The sequence below is a fragment of the Wolffia australiana genome, chromosome 13, assembly GCF_029677425.1.
Source record: "Wolffia australiana isolate 7733 chromosome 13, ASM2967742v1".
NCBI classification, from domain to species: domain Eukaryota; kingdom Viridiplantae; phylum Streptophyta; class Magnoliopsida; order Alismatales; family Araceae; genus Wolffia; species Wolffia australiana.
This window is the reverse complement of record NC_135847.1, coordinates 10,923,170-10,932,554: the sequence shown is the minus strand read 5'-3', so window position 1 is coordinate 10,932,554 and position 9,385 is coordinate 10,923,170. Positions and strand designations below refer to the sequence as shown.

The following is a 9,385-nucleotide window of genomic DNA, read 5'->3' as shown; positions in this document are numbered from 1 at the left end:
TCAAGCAATTGGTTCATACTTGTACAAGAGAAACTATTAACATTGTCAGAATTTGAGAGTCTTAACTTGATACTTAAACATATAACTTGGGTGATGTTTAACATATTATACATCTTTCATGTAAATTTTATATTTAAATATAATATTTTCCATTCTGACATCCTCCCATTTTCACTTGATAGATATTTAACGTGCTGCACTCACCACCTCTTGAAAACTATATTCATCTAAGAGTCATCACATTTACATCTTCCATGTACATTTTATTGTCATAATCATCGCCTGCACCACCCTTTAAATTCACATAGTTTGACAATGTCAATTGATTAATATATGGACTCTTCATGTTTACAGATTGATGGGTATAGTGATTTTTTATGCATTGAAGTAAGTTGGGAGTTTATTTTTATGAATACATACCCATTTTATAAAAAAAAAATATAATTTAAATTATGGAGGGTACCCAGTTTTGATCTCCTTGCAAGTTGTTCTTAAAGTCGTTTCATGATTTTTAGTTCATATTTATAACTGTTTCTCTAGCGATAATACATAGTAAAGAATTCAGATTTCTGGCATTATAATCTAAAGGTGCAGTGAATATATCCAACACTACTCATTTAAAATGGATGGGCCTAGATACTTTATAACTAAAGGGATGGAAGGCTGGTTCAATGAACCAATAAGTTACATATTCAGTTATTTAAAAACAAATATAATTCTCCAACCAGGGATTGCAAAACTTGTCTATTATATAGTTTGGCATTTTAAACTAGACTATAAATATGGGGCTAATAAAGCCAGTAAATCACAACCGTGAACTAATATTTGATAATTTTGATACAAGAGTATTTAAACTTATTGGTTAACTATAGAAAATGCACTAATCCGTGGCACCTTGTTTGTTCTGAAATGAAGTATGGGGTCTGGTGGCTTGGTTAAAGCTTCAGATATCTTTTATAGGCAGTAGTGGAAACTGAAATAAACTCAAAAAATCAATATTTAGAATAAAACACACATGTTGTACCTTGTGGGGAACTTGATCCGTTCTTGGCTAGATTCATTGGAGATAGTTTAAAAAATATTCACGCACTGGGTATCTAGAATTATCCACCTGATCAAACTGCTCTTGCTTATTCAGGTCCCCTTCTCCATCTATTGCATAAGCTCTATTAGATCTTATTATCACGAAGACAGTCTTGTTGGTCAACGGGAGAAATATGAGAAGGAAAAATTGGGGGCAGCGCCCAGCTCTAGCTGGCCTGGGTGTAAGATGGTTCCTCCTCACCTAAAATAAAACTAAGTTAGACTGTGGTTGTGACCTTCTAGGCCCATATATCATTCTCGCTGAAAACTTTAATGTCTTGATAACCGGTATTAAATTTGTTATTAGTTAACTACATCAAGATAGAGATTAATAAACTAATTATTGTTTTAAGCCAAGTGGTGTGTTAAATTTCTAGCCTGTGGGGTGTCAAGTTATACCTGGTGATATGCACATAAATGTCGAACTCCCTCTTCCAATATTTATTTTCATGGATTATGAAACATGTATAATCCTCCATCTCCAAGAGAGGTCAAAATGACTTAGGGTACGGCTGATCATCAAACCCTCGAGATACTATTTATTATTTACCCACCAAAGTTACCCATAGTAAACTAAAGAAAATAGGAGATAGGTGTAGCATAGTTAAATTAGAATAGTTAAATTAGACCAATTTTTAATGCTCTAAATCCTCATCGAGTTGCTTCTTTTTCATTGAAGTTTTTACAGCCCTCCTAGATCTACATTGTGTAATCAGGTCTTCCTACTTTTTAATCCTCATCCTAAAAGATGCTGCGCTGATAATCGGGATTTATATAGCTCAAGTAAATCTAGTGCCTTTATATGTGCAACGTATATTAGGCGCTGAAGATGTCACTTGGGACTTGCACACATAATCTTCGAAATCCTAGGTTCCTGGAACTTATTCATCCAAGTGGAATGAAAATAAGAGGAAAACTTAGCCATCTGATTGGCCATATCCGAATCCTTAATTGATTCAATGGACAGCTTAGATCACATCTCCTCACTGGTCCCAATGGTTGGCTGTCAGTAGTCCATAACTTCAAGTACTTTTTCCTCAAACTTCTTACTTTCATTCAACATAATACTTAACAACTGAACCAGCGAAACTCATGATTGGATTATTAAATCCAATAAATTAGAAAAACCGTTGCTCCACCGTCATACTAACTAACATAGAAAACTTCACAGATACTCGCGGATACATGATCCATATATACATAGCAAAATCAATCAGTATGCGACAACAACATTATAAATAACGTCAAACCGAACTAAACAGCCATTAGATATTATTCCATTAAGTGTGCTAAATGTGAATTATCACAAATCAGTGGTAAGGTGATTGATTTGGACAGTTTAACTCGTCAAACCCCCTTCCGTCCTGTTTCTCGGTGTCTAAGACGCGCGGCTTATCTTAGCGAGTGGTGCGCGTGACCCACAGAATCGGCTTAGCCTGACCATCACGGAAACTGGGTTGGTTACCAAAATCCCTTAGTTGTCCCAGGGAATCAATCTGTGGAAAATCTAGAAGGGGTGGGAGGCAAAACAATGGATTAACTTAAAAGAGGAAGTATACCGAAAACCAGGCCATTTCGTAGTTTCTCGAGAAATTAACTCTATCAAGATGCTAAAAGAAGAGTTATCACTTGAAAGGGAGCTCCTGGAAATAGACAGATGAGCGATAGCTTAGTTTTGGCACTTTGCGAAAGCTTACATCCTACTCAACCTACCTACCGTGTTGTCGCTGGGTTGGCGGCTGCCATTACGCAAATATTGGCGCCGAATCCGATGTTTGACAATATAAGGAGAGCACGATGACATTATTCGAAATAGACGAAGACGCGGACTTTTGTTCTTGAAGAAAATATCGTCATATTGTATTGGGACAAGTCCTGCCTCATGGGCCTTATCTGCCTTATCCCGTTAACCCTACAGTGGGTGATATTAACCCATCGAGGAAGACGAGCATACAGGAGTGCAGACGTGTGAACATTCGTATGGCCAGGGTAACTAACATCCACTAAAAAATTTTCCTCGAAAAAATCATTTCCTTATTTCGTGAATGGATACCAAAGAAGTTGTATAACACGGAGGCGCTCCGCTAAATCCATAAATCCTAACGTGAATGTGTACAAAAAAATACTGTAAGAAAGATGCCCCGTCTCCTTCACAAAGAACAGACGAAAATCAGAGAGAGAGAGTCATGAAAAGGAGGAAGAGGAGGAAAAACAACATCATGATTGTATGGTACCAATATCACGTACATATAGCAATTCTTTGTTAACCATGTCACAAGTGAAAGCATAAAATTATGATCTAACAAGCTCAAGGAAGACTGGATCAAAAGAAAATAAACAAACCGTGTCCATTCGCCGTAGGCCAGAATTAAAACCAACACATATATCACCCGTAAGACGCTGCATCGAATGAAAAAACGCCAAATGAATGGATACAAAAAAAATATTATAAAGCGGCAGAGTTTGGACCTAATCCAAAGTGCCGCACGAATGGAGAGTAAAAAAGAGTACTTACGCGTCAGGCGCTGCAACCAGCTTAAAAGTGCCGCGTGACTGTATGCAAGAAAACTTTTATCATACGTAGGATCCTTCACCCGATTCCGAAGTGTCGCATGAGAGGATACCAATCGTTGTAGATGGTTCCACTAATCTCCTGGTCAAAATTGCGCCACGTTAAGAATTACGTACTTACGATGATAATAAATAACGTGATAAGAAAACTAAACAATTAATAGACGCGGCGGGATGCTGCATGCCTACGGGGGATTAAGATTCGCCCTGAAAGGGAGACTTGGAGAAGAGGAAAGAACCTTCGGAGGCGTTCTGTCAGATGCAAAACTCTCGCATGAAAGGAAGAAAGCCAGATGTAGCCGAGGACAACCTGCCGGCGCAATAGCCTCCCCAAGAATCACTTCGAGGGATAACGCCGGCAAGTCATCCTTGGCTGCACCCCACTCTCTGCCGCTTCAGGCCAGATGCCTTGCCCAAGCAACGTGCAAAATTAACTTTTCCACTCATCTCCTTCACCATTTCAGCGCTCTTTCGCTAAGTATCTATCGTCCGATCGGTCTATCTCTGTGTATCTTTATTTTCAACATTCTACAGCCCACCGATAATTTTTTCTTCCTCTTCTTTTGCTAACCTTTTCCTCTCACCAAATAGCCTCTGGTTATTTCTTCCAGCCTGCTCTTTCACCCTTACACCTGACTTGAGGAGTTGCTCGAACGCCAGGGTCTATTATAGACAAGGGAGGGCCAAAACCCTACTCAGTTTATTTTTGCAGGTTAATCTCCCCCATTAACTTGAATGATATTTTTTAGCTGGCCCCAGGCGGCTCCAGGACGTACGCACTAGATGACGTTGAGGACAATGGGGGAGGTAGATGCATCGACCCCCCCTTAGCTGGAATGAGGAAGAGGGGGGGCTTGACTGGTCATCCCCGAAAGAGAGGGGGCGCGGGATGATGGAAGTAATCTAGATGAAAGATTGTTAGAATAATTCTTTTTTTTGTTCCGCGTTTGTTACTTCCGTTTTTAGTCTTTCTGAACGGACGCCTCAGATGATCACACGTATGTGATTCATACTGACCGTTGCTTGAGTGGCCTGCCACGGTGGCAGCCACATGAGCTGTACAAATCCTGTGTGGACCAATGATAAATCAAGACGAGAAGTGCTTTCATTATTCTCCACTCCGTTGACTTTCTCTTTGTGAGTGAGCGAGAAAGGCTTGCGTTCTTTCCATCATGGGAGATGTAAGCCGGAGCCCCCTTGTTGACGTTTAATAAAGACAGTCCCAATTCCGTGTTTATGTAAATGGCATTCATCCTCTGTAAATCATATTCCGTTTTTACAGCCCCTAGACGTTTTACCTGTTCATTCTTGATGTCCCTCTCCCTCACTTCCCTCTCCACCTATTTTATACACATCTATTCCTTGTGGGTTACTCCTGTGCGATGAGAGGTCAAGGTGGAGCTCATCTAGTGCAGCGGACAGCAGGCGTACGTCCAGCAGTAAGAAATATCCACTTTACGGTGTTGCTGGTGACGTTAGGAAGTTTGTTATCTATTTCGGTAAACCATCATATTAATCTTATGGGAGTTGGAATATTCTGCACTTACCATAGAATCTTGGGATTTGTATTCACAAGTGGAATCAAACCTATTTGGTTGTTTTATTCTGGCTGTGTATATGATCCTCGTCTTCTTGTTTTGATATCGAGAAGCTGGACAACTTGTCAAACTTCAACATGTGGCAGCAGTGGATGTATGATTTTTGAACCTAAAGATTTGATGCTCGTCTAAAATTGGCCAAAACCTAATAATATTACAACTGGTGGTTTACACAAGTCTGAGCAAAAAGTGAGGATCGCTTTTTTCATGTTATTCCTAGAGTGCTGTTTATCATATTCTTTGTGAAAAGGATCCCACAGTGATTGGGGACAAGGTGGCGAACAATGTGTGTTGAAGTTGACGATGATCAAATTAGCGTTCAAGAAATGGTTGTTTGGGCTACATATGGACGAGTGGCTTTGGTTATCTGTTTCTATTTATTATTTTCATATGTTGATTGCATTTTGATAAAGGCATTGGAGGTGTTCACAGGAGGCATAAAAGTTGTACTTATAGTAGTATCAATTTAGAGTCGTTCGATGAGCTTGTGACATCATTGTTGCATGAAAGCAAAACACCTGGTTTTGAAGAGGGTAATCCGGTATTGACTGAGTATTATCAGCCGGGGAAATAAGCAAAACATACTCATTGTGAGGCACTCAACTCTCAAAATCAGAAGAAACCTTAAAGGCAAAAGGAGAAGAAGAAGTTGGAAGAGAAGCATAATCACTCCGAGCCTAGGACCAAATTGGTTAAGTGATGTTGGACGTCGTCAATGGCATCGTCCAACAGGTAAATTCACTAAATAAATGTAACTACATGTTGCGAGTGACCTAGGGGGAAAAAGTATGTGTAGGGCCGACAAATGGCATTCGCTGTCTTCCAAACTGTGGAGCGGGTGGCCAATGACGATGATAATGACCTTATGAACCTCGTCAAAGCGAGGACGGTAACTACGGTCCCAAACGGAACAATTTCGTAGGGCCTCGCACATAACGGACGGACTCGGTCTGTTCCTAGGAAGACACTCCAATCGGAGTTTTCTCAATGTACCTTTCTCTCGCCTAAACTAACCCGAGCGCGGAGGAGTGCAGCCAGAAATATACTATGGAAAGTAATGTAACAGACGAGCAAGGGGAACAACATACCTTGTCAGTGGCGGCGTTCGTTGTCTGTTTCTTCGATAGTGCATAGGCAGTGTGGCAAGAGCGGCGGAGATGTACCGAAGATGGATAGTTGTCGCTTGCTTGACGGCCGGAGGCAGTGCAAGAGTCGGTGTCGAAAGTAGGAGACAAGGAGAGCGAGAGGCAGAAGTGAGGCCACTCTAGCGACATTGGTTCCAGACAGGCGCCGCCTTATGGTAGTTGATAACATGCAAATAGAAGCTAATAAAGAGCTAATTTCATCATATTTTTAGGGCTTTTAATGCATAAACCATGGAATTTTAATGCATGTTATCATCATTTTGGGCAAAAATAATAAATTCCTTGAATTTCAAGTTAAATAATACCTTTTATCAATAGTTAGGTCAATTTACACCTTTAAATGATTCAAAATGATGATTAGAAAAATTTAAATGATTTAATTGGCCTATTTCTATAAATAGAAAGAAGCTAACAATTAAAGGTCTTTTCGAAATGAATAAAATAGTTTTTTTATGCATTTAGAATGATGTTTACAATTTATTTTATTTGTTCCTTTCATAAAAAAATAAAATAAAAACTTTTTTTATGAAAACCGGCCCTTAGTGGGCCGGTTTGAGAGCTAACTGTTTATTTTACAACCCTCAGAACGCACGAAAGGATGCATCGCACGCAGCGGGCGTCAGCGAATCAGAAGCGCTATTCGTGCCTTCAGTGCGCGACACGCACGCACGCAATTCCGTGCGTGTCACGCACAGAAGGGAGACACACGAAGGCACTAATAGCGAATCGGGTTGCGTTGTACACTCAGCCTACAACGCCAAAAAGATCATCGTGCTAACGGAATCGGAAGAGCTGTTCTTCCGATTCCCCGGCGATAAATGGACGGAAAACAAATTTTCTGGGGTTATTCTTGATTGTTTAAGCTGAAGGATGGATTGCCTAGCCTCCTTCAAGGCTCAGGAATCAACCTGGAGTGAATCCGAGCTCAATGTGGACTGCAATCTCGCAGATCCGTCGCCGCATTCTTCCCCAAAGTTCAAGCTGAAATTCACGGGAATCGTGGTGTTCGTTGCGCAGAATTCACCTAAATCGAGTCATGATCACTCCTAGTACCTCTAGGTTTATTCCTTTTTGATTTTTTCACTCTATTTCATACTTGATTTTCTGAAATTCGCATTCCGTTTAGGCTCGCCGTCGTTTTTTATGTTCCGATTTTAATCATTTTAGCTCGTGAATTTTTGTTTGATTTCAAATCAATTAGCCTAGATCGATTGTCCCTTCCTATTTTTAATCACATTTGTTCCTTAAAATCATAAAATTCATGCTCGTGCTGCTGAAAATTCAGCAGATCGTGAATCGCATTCATGATTTGCAATCATAGGATATATTTGCAATTCCGAATTAATCAGGGTTAAATAAAATATAATAATAATAATAATTCTTCTTAACATCCAAAGTCCGTGAGAAATCAATAAAAAAAATACAAATTACTATAAAATATTACCTCAGGCTTTCAGGTCTATGAGAAATTTGAATACATCTTTATAAAAAGACTCGTATTAACTATTGTGATAGATTTATTCTCTAAATCATTTTCGATTGGCTAAAAGAAAATAAAAAAAATGTGCAAGCTGTATTAAGTATTCAGGTTAAACAAACACGGTGAGCACACTTCAAGCGAACTGTTGATCTAGATATTTGTTACACTGACATCCTAAGAATCTAAGATCCATTGGATACTTAAACAACCTAGTAGGGGATTAGTTAGTAATTATTGTCAAAGATTGCTAACTAGTCATAAAATCTATTAAAAATAAAAAAGTCATCGCTATTAAAACTTGAGTGCTAATCCCTAATTTGAAGAAAATTGAATTTTCCTATCGCCTCCCTAGGGTTCGACCCCTTACTCAAGCATTAAGGGACATAAAAATTTAGTGATTAAGTTCGAAAAATTCCCTAAATAACGACAAATAAACAAACATTTTCGAGCTTATCATTTGGCACCGTTGCCGGGGAGGCAACAAAGCTGACTTTCATTTTTTTCTGATTGAGGATTCATTTAAACACTTAGTGGAATGATGATTACTATGCAAGTGTTTTCTTTTTGGGTTTGAATTTTTTTTTTTTGTGTTAAAAAAAAACAGCTTAGAATAATGTATAACTGTTATGGAATTAATCAATTCCATAACGAAAATATGGGAAATATGGGAAATATGGGAAATATGGGAAACTATTCTCCTTATTGTTCTGATTTGATCAGTGCATCAACATCTAATTTCCCTGATTATTACAATAAGTTTCACTCACATGCTCCTCTTAATCCTCAATTTTCAAATTCTTATTGCAATCCTTCGTATAATCATATCGACCCTCCCATGATTGAATTTCCAGAAAGTCAAAAGGAGATTTGCAATAATCAATACTACTTGGGAAATTCTTTTTCATATGATCAATTTTCTTGCAATTCTTCTCCTTTTCAACCTATTTCTCCTAATTTTCATGATAAATTTCCTATTTGAAGGAGTACAAATTGAAAGTAAATGAATGTCATAATTCTAGAATTTCTGAAAAATTTGCTTCCTATGAATCCCGGTCTTCAAATTTCTCTTCAAATGATTATTCCCCTTCTACTACTTATCCTGGTAAGAAAACTTTGCTTGAATTGATGGTTGAAAAAAATATGCAAAATAGTTCAAGTATCACCCATTTTTCTGAAAATTGTGATGCATATGCACATGATAATTTTGAATCTTCAAAGTGTGATTCTCCTTTTATTCCCGATTTTGGCAATAAAGCCTTGTTTGAATGGATGATAGAGAAAAATATGAAAAATATGCAAGAAAATGAACATGAGAATTCTCAAATTGCTGACATACATTCATCCTATGATTTTTGATCTTCAGAGTGTTCTTGTCCTTCTACTTTTGATCTTCGTGGTAAAACCTTGTTTGAATGGATGATTGAGAAAAATATGAAAAATATGCAAGAAAATGAACATGAGAATTCTCAAATTGCTGACATACATTCATCCTATGATTTTCGATCTTC

At 38.4% G+C, this 9,385-nt stretch overlaps 1 long non-coding RNA gene across 2 annotated transcripts; it reads right to left on the bottom strand.

The window, feature by feature from the left end:
* Positions 1 to 3,285: 3,285 nt before the first annotated feature.
* Positions 3,286 to 4,274, bottom strand: LOC144711143 (uncharacterized). 2 transcript variants are annotated; one of them, XR_013583477.1, is made up of 3 exons: positions 3,844 to 4,274; positions 3,599 to 3,736; positions 3,286 to 3,483 (listed from the first exon to the last, which is right to left on the bottom strand). It is a non-coding gene; the product is annotated as an uncharacterized LOC144711143 (long non-coding RNA). The 2 variants fall into 2 exon arrangements; XR_013583476.1 differs by having other exon boundaries at positions 3,894 to 4,274.
* Between the last annotated feature and the right edge of the window lie 5,111 nt (positions 4,275 to 9,385).